This window comes from Heterodontus francisci, chromosome 2, assembly GCF_036365525.1.
Source record: "Heterodontus francisci isolate sHetFra1 chromosome 2, sHetFra1.hap1, whole genome shotgun sequence".
Classification (NCBI taxonomy): domain Eukaryota; kingdom Metazoa; phylum Chordata; class Chondrichthyes; order Heterodontiformes; family Heterodontidae; genus Heterodontus; species Heterodontus francisci.
In genome coordinates this window covers 218,310,733-218,326,264 of record NC_090372.1, presented here as the reverse complement: position 1 = coordinate 218,326,264, position 15,532 = coordinate 218,310,733, and positions in this window count along the sequence as shown.

The window sequence follows — 15,532 nt, the reverse complement described above, 5'->3', positions numbered from 1 at the left end:
CACCGGAAACATCAGAGGAATGTATGATGGCATTAAGAGAGCTTTTGGGCCAACCGTCAAGAAGATCGCCCCCCTCAAATCTAAATCAGGGGACATAATCACTGACCAGCACAAGCAAATGGACCACTGGGTGGAGCACTACCTAGAACTGTACTCCAGGGAAAATGTTGTCACTGAGACTGCCCTCAATGCAGCCCAGTCTCTGCCAGTCATGGATGAGCTGGACGATCAGCCAACAAAATCGGAACTCAGTGATGCCATCGATTCTCTAGCCAGTGGAAAAGTCCCCGGGAAGGATGGCATTACCCCTGAAATAATCAACAGTGCCAAGCCTGCTATACTCTCAGAACTCCATGAACTGCTTTGCTTGTGTTGGGATGAGGGAGCAGTACCACAGGACATGCGCGATGCCAATATCATCACCCTCTATAAAAACAAGGGTGACCGCGGTGACTGCAATAACTACCGTGGAATCTCCCTGCTCAGCATAGTGGGGAAAGTCTTCACTTGAGTCGCTTTAAACAGGCTCCAGAAGCTGGCTGAGTGTGTCTACCCTGAGGCACAGTACAGCTTTCGAGCAGAGAGATCCACCATTGACATGCTGTTCTCCCTTCGCCAGATACAGGAGAAATGCCGTGAACAACAGATGCCCCTCTACGTTGCTTTCATTGATCTCACCAAAGCCTTTGACCTCGTCAGACTACTAGCAAAGGTCGGATGTCCACCAAAGCTACTAAGTATCATCAATTCTATTACAATATGAAAGGCACAATTCAGCATAGAGGTGCCTCATCAGACCCCTTTCCTATCCTGAGTGGCGTGAAACAGGACTGTGTTCTTGCACCTACACTGTTTGGGATCTTCTTCACCCTGCTGATCTCACATGTGTTCAAGTCTTCAGAAGAAGGAATTTTCCTCCACACAAGATCAGGGGGCAGGTTGTTCAACCTTGCCCGTCTTAGAGCGAAGACCAAAGTACGGATGGTCTTCATCAGGGAACTCCTCTTTGCTGACGATGCTGCATTAACATCTCACACAGAAGAGTGTCTGCAGAGTCTCATCGACAGGATTGCAGCTTCCTGCAATGAATTTGGCCTAACCATCAGCCTCAAGAAAACGAACATCATGGGGCAGGACGTCAGAAATGCTCCATCCATCAATATCGGCGACCACACTCTGGAAGTGGTTCAAGAGTTCACCTACCTAGGCTCAACTATCACCAGTAACCTGTCTCTCGATGCAGAAATCAACAAGCGCATGGGAAAGGCTTCCACTGCTATGTCCAGACTGGCCAAGAGAGAGTGGGAAAATAATGTCTTGACTACCTTCACCTGGAGTATCGAGTATTTACAGCTGTTTTTTTTTGCTCCTCGTGGTCGCCACATGTAATGATGCTGACCTCGGATCTGTCCTTACTGGGGATTTTGTTTTCCCGGTGCTGTCTGCCTTCTGCACTGCCCAACCATTGCTTGTTTCTCCAACTTGAAGGCTGCGATCTCAGGACTGGGATTTTTTTTTTCACAGACCACCACACCTCTGTGGTGCAGCCTGAATAGCCGGAATTTTACCTTTTTTGGTGGCTGTGTGTTCTGGGTGTCTCCCACTCCGCGCCTAGCTGCTGCCCCTGTTGAGCACTAACCATCCAGTTAGCGGTTTGGTGGCATATTTATGACAGAAAAGGGCATGCATGGGTGGGAGGGTGAGCATCGGCGGGGGGTGGGGCTAGAGCCAGAAGAGGGTGCTGAAAGGGCTTTCAGCAACCTCAGTGGCTCTGAGAGGTTTCCCTGCAGCAAAGAGGATGTTTGGAGGGGCAGCATATTGGAAAAAGCAATAGAACAGCCTGAGGGTGAAAGGAGTGCAGCAAGAATTAAAGAGCCCACGTATCCAGTAATTTTTAATATACCTGAGACACACCAGAACCCACTTGTGGCAATGGCAGAGAGAGGCAGCTGCATGGCACCCAGATGCTTTGAAGACTCCCTGCATCTTATCCTCCAGGCTACTGAGACAAGGCGGGAGGTCCTTTTCCCAGTAGACAGAAGGAGGAGGCCTCCCCAGATCACCAAGTAGGTGTGGATGGAGGATATGGAGGAGGTCAGCAGCCGTGGGGTAGTGGGTACATCTGAGACGCACCATGGTGCACAGGTGTGCCATCCGTGCACTTCAATAGCATTGGTTCCAGATGCAGCACTAGGGGTGAGTGGGTGCTCTTTCAAGTCAAGGGACTGAACTAATTGCCTTGTGTCTCCACAGGAGCAGAGGGCACAGAATGCCCGAGAGAGGGAGTGGAGGAGGGGGCATTGATGCTTACAGGGGAGCACAGGGGATGCTCAGTAGCTGATGGTGAGGCCAGAGCTCCTGGCCCGGAGGGTGAGTTCCCCAGAGTGTGATCGAGGGGCAGGCGAGGGGGGATTGAGGATTGGTTCAAGAAATAAAGGTTGCTCGCATGGTCAAAATGCAACACATGTGGCCACACTGCAGTCTATGACATGTCCTTCAGTCCAGAATGCTGATCACAACTGATCATTCTTTTTCCCCGGCAGGTGAAACACAGCAGCAGCCAGGCAACATCTCCGGGGCACACCCGTCCACCTCTGAGGAGGAAGTGGGGACCTCAGAGGGCGCAGCGGCACATCCTCTCACCACACCGAGCACCAACTCGGAGACAGTCACCTCGGTTGGGATGAGTGCCTCCTCGGATTCATGGTCACAACCTGGTGCCAGCACCACACAAGTGCCAGACTAGCTTCCAGGGGCAGTATCGGCCGATGCCTCTGTGTTACGACCAGGTGAGGCAGGGGTTTAGGGCTCCCCTCTCAGCCTTTACCTGGTTTGGCCATAACTGAGTTTAATTTTTAAAACACTGTGTTTTAAGCTTCCCCTCAGTGAATTCATGTTCACTGTTCTCTAATTGTAATGGCAAAGAAATCAATTTTTCTTAGATTTAAACAAGAAAGGTGTAAGTTTATTAGCCTTAAAACACTAATTCTGTTAAAACTACTAGAAATACGCTATCATGCATGCACGATAAAGACTCACGCAAATAGAGACAGAGAGGAGAAAGAAGGGGAAAGATTTAAAGTAATAGCTGGAGCTCAGTTAATGGCTTTTGGGTTTGATGAAAAGTCTTTGATTGCAATTGTCTTGCAGTTCTCGTTGGGGCCCAGTGCACACTTTCAAACTTGTTTAGCTGAAGGAGCCGTCTCTCTTGAGGTTTGAGTGGCTCCTGTGCATCCCTGGAATGTCAAGAGAGAGTGAGAGATCTTCCTTCTCAGTTCTCTTCAAATTGCAGTCTTTTTTCCAACTGTTCTGTGAGCACAATTCAACACTCCAAGTTAGCCAGCAGGTTAGTCATGTGACTAACTCATTATTTGGGACAACCCCTCCTGCAGTTTGTGGATTTCGAAGCTCTTGGCGAGAGGGTGTAGTGCTGTCTCTTACACAGACAAGATGTGGATCAATCTTTGTTAATTGAACCCATGAGCAATTCCCAAGTTTCCATTGTCTCTTTTTTTTTCAACTGTCATTTAGAATGCAAAATGTGTAGTCGTGTTTCAGTGGTCTTTTAAACCAAGCCATTTTTTTTTTCAGTCCAGCAACAGTTCAAAATTAATGTTCCATATGACGAAACCGATATGTCTCACTTTGGCAGTTGTGGTTTTCCTGATACTCTGACACTTGAAGGACTGTGGTAGGCCAGGCCAGTGCTGAGCCCCATGCTGATGACGAGCCTCTGCTGGCATTTATTTGGTGGGAGATGCTGCAGGTGCAGCATGCGGTGGAGATCTGGCGGAGTTACCAGAGACAATGTGTGCTCTGGCTCGGACTTTGGAGATCTCCATCCAGGCCTTGAGTAACACACAATCTGGCTTCCTCCATGGACAGATTGGCGGATGCTGTGGAGGGCCCGATCCTGGAGGCCCTGCAGAACCTCACAGAGAGTGTGAGCTCCATGGATCGAAGCCTTAGCGAGCTCTCTATGAGGCTCCTGTGACATCCAGAAGCTGCCCATCCTTCTGAGGTCAGCAGGGAGGTCCACTTGAGCCTGAAGAGGGCACAGGAGCAGCAGCAGAATGCATCTGGGGGCTTCTTTCAGGGGAGCTCCTGATACGTACAGCAGCTCCTTGTCCCCTCTGCCAGTGACATCAGTACGGCATCATCCCAGGGTGTCAGAGGGTGGTCCTGAGACTACTCAGGGTCACCTAAACATGCCGGGGCCCGCATGACCACTGGCAGGCAGAGACCGCCCGCCAAGGTCATCCAAAGCAACGAGGCAGCCCAAATAGCCACTTGCTTCTGGTGTAGCTGGCAGCGAGGGATCGTCCACACATGTGCACATTCGCAAATGTTTCAAAAAATCACAATAACTGGACTGCAGGGTGACTGGTGTGATTTGTAAATATTTATTTGATATTATACCTCACTAAAAATTATTAAATTTTTCACTTGGCATTTTCCTCCTGTCGCATGTCAATGATGATGTTTTAGGCAATCTTGTTGTTCTGCATGGGATGTAGACTTGGGGAAGTGGCACATTTGGGCCTTGTGGTGTTTGAGGGAAAGGTAGGCCATAGCAGCTGAGATTTCCCTTTGAAGGTGAGTGCTTCTATGCTTCCAGCTGATGTGAATGCCTCGTATCAGACTGACGTGTCAGGCACTGGGTGATGAGCCTCCGTTCAGGAGAAACGCCTGAGTATTAGAGCCTTCCAGGCCTCCCTTGCACTCAACTCCCGCAAACCTCCAACTCCCTCCCCCCGCCGTTCCGGTGGCTCCACCACCCCCTCCCCTCTTCTTCAGCCTCAGCCGTTGTACCATCCTCATTTGAGGATACCTCGCGCTGAACAAAGTCCTCATCCTCCAGGGCCTCCTCCCACTCCATCGCCAGGTTATGTAAGGCACAGCAGACAACAACAATGCGAGATACCCTTGCTGGTGAGTACTGGAGGGCACCACCAGAGCGATCGAAACACCTAAATCTCATTTTCAGAAGACCTATGGTCTGCTCTATGGTCACTCTGGTGGTCACATGGCTCACATTGTACCGTTCCTCTGCCTCATTCTGTGGGTTCTTCACCGGTGTCATCAGCCATGTCTTCAGCGGATAACTCCTGTCACCAAGTATACATCCTCTCAGGCATTCAGGTGGGCAGCACAGTGCTGGCAGCTGGGAGTTCAGGTGAATGAATGTGTTGTCACTGCTTTCAGGATAACGAGCACATTCCTGCAATACTCCCTTACGGTGGTCACAGACAAGTTGCACATTCATTGAGTGAAACCCCTTTTGATTAATGAAGGCGCCTGACACACCTGTACACGTTCTAATGGCCGCATGCGTGCAGTCAATGACGCCTTGGACCATGGGGAACCCAGCGATGGTGCTGAAGCCTCTGTCTCTCTCGGCCTGACTGACGTAGTCTGTCTGGAAGTTGATGAACTGGTTGGCATGCCTGAATATGGCATCAGTCACCACTTTAATGCAGTGATGTGCTGATGACTGCGAGACTCCGCGCACGTCTCCTGATGAAGCCTGGAAGGAGCCTGATGCGTAGAAGTTTAGAGCGACTGCTGGCTTCAGTGTGACTGACATTGAATAGCCACCCACGCAGTTGGAAGTGACCTCCACTGCCAGCATCTCACACAGAGATGTGACAGTCTCTCGGGACAGGCACCGTCTTCTACAGCACTGGCACTCTGACATCTGCAGAAAGCTCAACCGCGGGCGGTAGACCCTGCCTACTGGGTAGACCCGTCTGCTCACAGGTGGATGCTCCCGGCGCACCCTGTGACCTTCTGTCCCTCCCCCGTTACCAGGCTGCACTTGGCCAGCAGGTCGCTGATCTCTCTGGCCGCTTGTCCTCCTGTCCCTCCTTGTGGCGTAGTCTTCCTCATTAGATGAGCTGCCTCCAGACTGGACAATTCCCATGGTTGCAGTGTCCCAGAGATGTTATGAGGACAGGTATTTGCAGTCTGCTGCAAGGACAGGCAATCACAATCCCCCTCCCCTACACGGAATAAATCACTGCTGCTGTGACCCAACCTCACACTCAGGTGAACCCTGGTGAACCAGCAGAAATGACCCCAAACTTCAAAACAGCGCACAAATCAATCACAGAATAATGAAAAAACAGTACCTCCAACTTCTTCACAGATGCACTGGTTGCCACTCTTTTAAAGCTGCTGGGTTCCCGACTCTCCCTTCGACTCATTTCACAGACGTAAAATGTGACAGCCCACGCAAAATGACAGCCAATTGGATTTTAGACTACCTCTTAATTGCTGCAAATCAGACGGCGAACGGCACCTCCATCTCGCCCGCTGTCCGATCTATGTAAAATGGGGATTGGGCGTCATGACATTCGGGATCCGACCCAACGTCATTGCCCACCATTTTTCACCTCGGCCGCCTCGGAGGATGCCCGTTTTGTGCAGGTAAAATTCCGGCCAATGTTTCTGCAAGCTGACTCCCCGACTCTCCTTGCCTCCCCTTCATCCATGTGTTATGACAGTGCTTCGATCTGTTTTGTTACGTTTTAAGTTTTTTTTTGAGAACTAATGTATTTTAGAATTATGGACATTGCTTTATTTGGGAAAACTGAAAAAGATTCCATGGATTTCTTTTCACCAGGGTTATTGAAAGGACGCTGAGAGGTCTTGTTTGAAAATAACATCATCAGATAAATACCCAGAAGGTGAGTTTTGACTGGGGGAGATGTTTACAGAGAAGTGGCAGGTCAAGATTTATAGGGGTCAGGAGGCTTGACTTGAGATATTGTTTTTGGTTTTGCTTTGGACAGCGTGTTGGGGTATGAACTGTTTTGAAGGCAGTTGGAGAAAACCAACCAAGAGAGCAGTCACCATCAGCACCCTATTCCATCTCTTTGAGAAGCTCTTAGAGGCGAGTGTAAGAAATAGAGAAGTTGATTCCTCCTGAAAGGCCTGCCAGAAACTACTGTTTCTGCATTTCTCCTGGAAAGCCTGCCAAACTGAGCTTCAATGTCGCGTGAAAAGAACTGTTCCAGAAAGATCCCAGTGACAGCCGTCTACACATATATGGGATGCCAGAATAAAGGGACAACTGACATCTTTCCATATCTTTTTTTTCATTCAAGAATTAGCAAGTATTCGGCTAAAGTATTCTTTTTTGTCTTTTTTTGTAACAAAGATTTAAAGAGCACATCTCTATTTTCAGTTATCCAGTGTGAGTGTGCATGTGTATGAGGGGCTAAGGTAAAAGGGAACTTTCATATTTCAATCTGTGTGTTAATGCTTTGCTTCATTACTGGTTAAGTCTTGTTTTATAATAAACTGATGATTTTGTTGTTTATTAATGAAACCTGGTTGGTGTATTTTATTCTAGAATAAAAATAGTGTTTATGTTTGATCATATCAGTAAGTGGGTAAACATTTAAATATATGTTGTGACCTGTGGAGAAGTGGAACTAGAAAAGTGCACTCCTCCCACCTCGGTTGTAACACACGGAGCAGCTCCGGAGCTTCAGATGTGTGAGGTGATGCATTTTGGGAGGACTAACAAGGCAAGGGAATATACAATGGATGGTCGGACTCTAGGAAGTACAGAGGGTCAGAGGGACCTTGGCGTACTTGTCCATAGATCACTGAAGGCAGCAGGACAGGTAGATAAGGTGGTTAGGAAGGCATATGGGATACTTGCCTTTATTAGCCGAGGCATAGAATATAAGAGCAGGGAGGTTATGATGGAGCTGTATAAAATGCAAGTTAGGCCACAGCTGGAGTACTGTGTACAGTTCTGGGCACCACACTATAGGAAGGATGTGATTGCACTGGAGAGGGCGCAGAGGAGATTCACCAGGATGTTGCCTGGGCTGGAGCATTTCAGCTATGAAGAGAGACTGAAAAGGCTAGGGTTGTTTTCCTTAAAGCAGAGAAGGCTGAGGGGGGACATGATTGAGGTATACAAAAGTATGAGGGGCATTGATAGGTTAGATAGGAAGAAACATTTTCCCTTAGCGGAGGGGTCAATAACCAGGGGGCATAGATTTAAGGTAAGGGGCAGGAGGTTTAGAGGGGATTTGATGAAAAACTTTTTCACCCAGAGGTGGTTGGAATCTGGAACACACTGCCTGAAGAGGTGGTTGAGGCAGGAACCCTCACAACATTTAAGAAGTATTTAGATGAGCACTTGAAACGCCATAGCATACAAGGCTACGGGCTAAGTGCTGGAAAATGGGATTAGAATAGTTAGGTGCTTGATGGCCAGCACGGACATGATGGGCCGAAGGGCCAGTTTCTGTGCTGTATAATTCTATGATTCTATGACTCCTCAGCCTCTTCTCAAGTTCTGCAGTTTTGTTGCCATTTTTTCCAGGTCTGACTTTCCAACCTTCTTTTCAAAATTTTATGGGTGCTGTATGACAAAAGCAACTGCTGTTCATCACGACTGACCCTGGTTCAATGAAGAGTGCAGGAGGGCATGCCAGGAGCAGCATCAGGCATACCTCAAAATGAGGTGTCAACCTGGTGAAGTTACAACACAGGACTACTTGCATGCAAAATTGCATCAGCAGCAAACGATAGACAGAGCTAAGCGATCCTATAACCAACAGATCAGATCTAAGCTCTGCAGTCCTGCCACATCCAGCCGTGAATGGTGGACAATTAAACAATTAACTGGAAGAGGTGGCTCCACAAATATCCCCATCCTCAATGATGGAGGAGCCCAGCACATCAGTGTAAAAGATAAGGCTAAATCATTTGCAACAATCTTCAGCCAGAAGTGCCAAGTGGATGATTCATCTCAGTCTCCTCCTGAAGTCCCCAGCATCACAGATGCCAGACTTCAGCCTATTCGATTCACTCTGTGTGATATCAAGAAATGACTGAAGGCACTGGATACTACAAAGGCTATGGGCCCTGACAATATTCTGGCAATAGTACTGAAGACCTGTGCTCCAGAACTTGCCGCGCCCCTAGCCAAGCTGTTCCAGTACAGCTACAACACTGGCATCTACCCTGCAATGTGGAAAATTGCCCAGGTATGTCCTGTACACAAAAAGCAGGACAAGTCCAACCCGGCCAATTACCGCCCCATCAGCCTACTCTCAATCATCAGTAAAGTGATGGAAGGTGTCATCAACAGTACTATTAAGCGGCACTTGCTTAGCAATAACCTGCTCAGTGACGCTCAGTTTGGGTTCTGGCAGGGCCACTCAGCTCCTGACCTCATTACAGCCTTGGTTCAAACATGGATATAAGAGCTGAACTCAAGAGGTGAGGTGACAGTGACTGCCCTTGACATCAAGGCAGCATTTGACGGAGTATGGCATCAAGGAGCCGAGCAAAACTGAGGTCAATGGGAATCAGGGGGAAAACCCTCCGCTTGCTGGTTTTCGGAGGTCAATCATCTGAGCTCCAGGACATCACTGCAGGAGTTCCTCAGGGTAGTGTCCTAGGCCCAACCATCTTCAGCTGCTTCTTCAATGACCTTCCTTCAATCATAAGGTCAGAAGTGGGGATGTTCGCTGATGATTGCACAATGTTCAGCACCATTCGTGACTCCTCAGATACTGAAGCAGTCCGTGTAGAGATGCAGCAAGACTTGGACAATATCCAGGCTTGGGCTGATAAGTGGCAAGTAACATTCGCGACGCACAAGTGCCAGGCAATGACCATCTCCAACAAGAGAAAATCTAACCATCTCCCCTTGACATTCAATGGCATTACCATCGCTGAATCCCACACTATCAACATCCTGGGGGTTATCATTGACCAGAAACTGAGCTGGAGTAGCCATATAAATATCATAGCTACAAGAGCAGGTCAGAGGCTAGGAATCCTGCTGCGAGTAACTCACCTCCTGTCTCCCCAAAGCCTCTCCACCATTTACAAGGCACAAGTCAGGAGTGTGATGGAATACTCTCCACTTGCCTGGATGGGTGCAGCTCCAACAACACTCAAGAAGCTCGACACCATCCAGGACAAAGCAGCCCGCTTGATTGGCACCCCATCATCAAACATTCACTCCCTCCACCACCGATGCACAGTGGCAGCAGTGTGTACCATCTACAAGATGCACTTCAGCAACTCACCAAGGCTTCTTAGACAGCACCTTCCAAACGCACGACCTCTGCCACCTAGAAGGACAAGGGCAGCAGATGCATGAGAACACCACCACCTGCAAGTTCCCGTCCAAGCCACACACCATCCTGATTGGAACTATATCGCCATTCCTTCACTGTCACTGGGTCAGAATCCTGGAACACCCTTCCTAACAGCACTGTGGGTGTACCTATCTCACATGGACTGCAGCAGTGCAAGAAGGCAGCTCACCACCACCTTCTCAAGGGCAATTAGGGATGGACAATAAATGCTGGCATGGCCATTGACGCCCACATCCCATGAATTAATTAAAAAAGAAGTTGCATGTTTGGTTAGTCTTGCTGGGCAAGATTACTGAGTCATGGAGAGATACAGCACTGAAACAGGCCCTTTGGCCCACCAAATCTGTGCTGACCATCAAACACACATTTATACTAATCCTACATTCCCTACCATATCCCCACCTTTCCTCAATTCTCCTACCACTACCTACACTACAGGCAATTTACAATGGCCCATTTACCTATCAACCTGCAAGTCTTTGGCTGTGGGAGGAAACCAGAGCACCCAGTGGAAACCCATGTGGGCACAGGGAGAACTTACAAACTTTTTTCAGGCAGTACCCAGATCCGAACCCAGGTCGCTGGAGTTGTGAGGCTGCGGTGCTAACCACAGCACCACTGTGCCGCCCCTTGGTAAGCTTTAACAATAACAAGTTTATTACATATTAAGGAATGGCTAATTGTGGCGGAGGTGGGATGAGACCCTTAATTGGGGTTAATTGCCCAGTTAAGGGCCTCAATTGGTGGGGGGGGGGCGGTGTTGGGGGCAGGAAGGCCTTCCTGCCCCGGACTTAATTTTGGTGGAGGGAGGAAGGTGGTGTGGTTCCCCGCGCCCCCCCTCTCGCCACCGTTCCAACCAATTATTTGCTCTCCCCACCTCCAAACACGCCACTGGGGAAAGCATAAAATTCCGTCCTTTATGTCCTCTCGACAACTTACCTTCCTACTTATCTTTGTGTCATCTGCAGGTTTAGCTACCATCCATTTAATCTCTTCATCCAAGTCATTGATGTAGATTGTAAATAGTTGAGGCTCCAACACTCCACAAGTCACATCCTGCCAATTCAAAAATGACCCATTAATCCCTACTCTCTACTTCCTGTTAGCTAACCAATCCTATGTCCATGCTAATATGTTACCCCCTACACCATGAATTCTTATCTTGTGTAGTAACCTTTAATGTGACACCTCACTGAATGCCTTTTGGAAATCCAAGTACGCCACATCTACAGGTTCTCCTTTATCCGTGTTGCTTGTTACGTCCTCAAAGAACTCCAATAAATTAGTCAAACACGATTTCCCTGCATGTGCATGGATCTTTAAAGGAGGCAGGACATATTGTAAGAGTAGTTAGCAAAGCTTATGGGATCTTGGGCTTCATAATTAGAAGTATTGAGTACAAAAGCAGGGAATTTATGCTGAGCCTTTATAAAGCTTTAATTAGGCCACATATGAACAGGCCACTCAGCCCTTCGAGCCTGCTCCGCTTTTCAATAAGTTCATGGCTGAACTGATTACTCCACATTTCCACCTAACTCCGATAACCTTTCACCCACTTGCTTATCAAAAATCTATCTATCTCTGCCTTAAAAATATTCAAAGACTCTGCTTCCATTGCCTTTTGAGGAAGAGAATTCCAAAGACTCACGACCCTCTGGGAGAAAACATTTCTCCTCATTTCAGTCTTAAATGGGTGACCCCTTATTTTTAAACTGTGACCTCTAGTTCTAAATTCTCCCAAAAGGGGAAACATCCTTTCCACATCCACCTTGTCAAGACCCCTCAGGATCTTACATATTTCAATCAAGTCACCTCTTACTCTTCTAAATTCCAGTGGATACAAGCCTAGCCTGTTCAATCTTTCCTCGTACGACAGCCCGTTCATTCCAGGTATTAGTCTAGAAAACCTTCTCTGTACTGCCTCCAACGCATTTACATCCTTCCTTAAATAAGGAGACCAGTACTGTAGACAGTACTCCTGATGTGGTCTCACCAATGCCCTGTATAACTGAAGCAAAACCTCCCTACTTTTGTATTCAATTCCCCTCGCGATAATCGATAACATTCTATTAGCTTTCCTAATTAAGTGCTGTACCTGCAAACTAACCTTTTGCAATTCATGCACTAGGACACCCAGATCCCTCTGCATCTCAGAGCTCCGCAATCTCTCACCATTTAGGTAATATGCTTCTTTTTTATTCTTCCTGCCAAAGTGGACAATTTCCCACTTTCCCACATTATACTCCATTTGCCAGATCTTTGCCCACTCACTTAACCTATCTATATCCCTTTGTAGCCTCCTTATGTCCTCTTCACAATAGACTTTCCTACCTATCTTGAGTATTAACTAGAGTATTGTAACCAGTTCTGGTCACCACACTTTACGAAGGATGTGAGGGTCCTTGAGAGGGTGCAGAGGCGATTTACCAGAATGGTTCCAGGGATGGGGGATTTTGGTTACAAGGTTAGGTTGGAGAAACTGGGGTTGTTCTCCCTGGAGCGAAAGATATTGAGGGGAGATTTGATAGAAGTGTACAAGATTGTGACAGGTTTAGGTAAGTTAGACAAAGAAATTCTGTTCCCATTAACTGATGGTACAAGGACCAAGGGACACAGATTGATGGGTTTGGGCAAATGATGCAGGGGGAATATGAGGAATAACGTTTTTATGCAGTGAGTGGTAATGATCTGGAACTCGCTGCCCACAAGGGTGGTGGAAACGGAGACGATCAATGATTTCAAAGGGAAATTGAATGGGCACTTGAGGGAAATCAACTTACAGGACTACAGGGATCGAGCAGGGGAGTGGACCTGACCGGATTGCTCCGCAGAGAGCTGGCATGGACTTGATGGGCCGAATGGTCTCCTTCTCAAAATCACAGAATTGTTGCAGCACAGAAGGAGGCCATTCGACCCATCATGTCTGAACTGGCTCTCTGAATGCGCAATTCATCGAGTGCCATTCCCCCACCTTTTCCCTGTAACCCTGAACATTCTTTCTTTTCAGATTACAATCCAGATCCCTTTTGAAAGCCTCGATTGAACCTGCCTCCGCCACACTCTCAGGCAGTGCATTCCAGACCGTAACCACTCACTGTGTGAAGAAGTTTTTCCTCATGTCAATTTTGTTTCTTTTACCAATCACTTTAAATCTGTGCCCTCTCGTTCTCGATCCTTTCACGGAGTGGAAACTGTTTCTCTCTATCGACTCTGTCCAGATCCCTCATGATTTTGAACATCTCTATCAAATCACCTCTCAGCCTTCTCTTCTCCAAGGAAAACAGTCCCATCTTCTCCAATGTCTCTTCATAACTGATGTTCCTCATCCCTGGAACCATTCTCATGAATCATTTCTGCAATCTCTCTAACGCCTTCACATCTATCCTACGCTGTAAGTGACTCTATGGCTGTGCGACCAACATCACCAAACTGATTATCAATTTGAAGTTTATGGGAGCTTGCTGTGTGCAAATTATCTGCAATGTTTCCGAATATATATTTCGTTGTGTTGGGATATGCTGGGGTCGTGAAAGGGGATAAAGAAATGCCAGTCTCTTTCTTCCTTTTATCTTGTAACTCTACAAGATTCTTTTAGCACCTTCGAAAGTGGTAGAGCATCAAGCCGTACCACGTTTTCGGTATAAACATAATTCAAGGGCATAAATACACGAAATCCTGTGTAAGTAATGTTGCTGTGGTAATGCCTGCTACTCTTATTGCCTCCAGAGGATGGCGCCATTACAAGCATGTCTGCTATTCTCCCTTGCTCCAGAGTTGGCGCTCTCACCTCTCTCAGCCTATCAGAACAAACACAGGCCAGACAGCCTATTGGAATTATTATTCCAGGCCTCAGGATAATATCTCATCCAATAACATAATCACTACAAAGAGACCATTTCGTTGCCTGCTTTTTCCCGTTCCCGCTGCCACAGAGGGATTCCAATAGGGATTCCCCCTGTTTGACGTTGTGTGGAACAGGAGGGATCTCGGGCAGCTCAGCCTGCATGGGAGACTCTGCAACCCCATCCACCTCATCCCAAATATACAGGCAACTGTGTACGTACCTCCACTTGTCTAAGGAGGCGAGAATGGGGTGTTGTAGTGAAGATGTGATAACTATAGAAGAGGAATTGGTGTGAGGTAATGCATCGTTGGAGGAATGGAGATACACAAATGACTTGAAGGAATGTGGAGGGGGAGGGGGGGGGGGGGGCACCTAATACATGATTCCCGAAAGGTGTGAGTGGAGGCAGTTAAAGCCACAGGAAATGTCAACTGTACTTTGAATTTTATAGGAGTGCAGGAGTAAAGAGGTTAGCGATAAATTTGTACAAGTCAGGGTTAGATTAGTTCATAAACCTTGTGCAGGTTTGGTGCCCGATAATAGAAAGAACATTCAAACCATAGAGAGCACACAGTGTAGATTCACGAAAATTATGCCGGCAATGGGAAACTATAGTTCTCAAGGGACATTTGAGATAGTGAGACCGTTTCCACTGGAGTAGAGAGGGCTAAGAAGAGATTTAATAGAAGTTTTTCTGTTATGAAGGGGTTTGAAGAGGGATATATTATGAACAGGCTGTCATTCCAGATTATGCCTGCCTGTGCCCATCAGCTTTGAAATAAAAGCAAAATACTGCAGATGCTGGAAATATGAAATAAAAACTGAAAGTGCTGGAAATACTCAGCGGGTCTGGCAGCATCTGTGGACAGAGAAGCAGAGTTAACGCTTCAGGTCAGTGACCCTTCTTCAGAAATGGCAAAGGTTAGCAATGTAATAGGTTTTAAGCAAGTGAAGCGTGGTGTGAGGGGTTGAGGGAAGAGAATAAAAGGGAAGGTGTGTGATAGGGCAGAGGGCCAGGGAGATTAAATAACAAAGATGTCATGGGACAAAGGCAAAGGGAGTGCTAATGGTTGTGGGGAAAGACACAGCATTAGTGCAGAGAGAGTGTAAATGACAGAATAATCGACAGTTTTGTCCAAAAGCACAAACATAAAAGAACAAGTTTAAGGCAGGCACATGGTTGAAAAATAAAATAATAATAAACGTCAGTCATGCTCTGAAATGATTGAACTCAATGTTCAGTCTGGCAGGCTGTAGTGTGCCTAATCGGTAAATGAGATGCTGTTCCTCGAGCTTGCGTTGATGTTCACTGGAATACTGCAGCAATCCCAGGACAGAGATGTGAGCATGAGAGCAGGGGGGAGTGTTGAAATGGCAAGCAACCGGAAGCCCTTGCGGACTGCTTGCGGACTGAGCGGAGGTGTTCCGCAAAGCGGTCACCCAGTCTGCGCTTGGTCTCCCCAATGTAGAGGAGACCACATTGTGAGCAGCGAATACAGTATACTACATTGAAAGAAGTACAAGTAAATCGCTGCTTCACCTGAAAGGA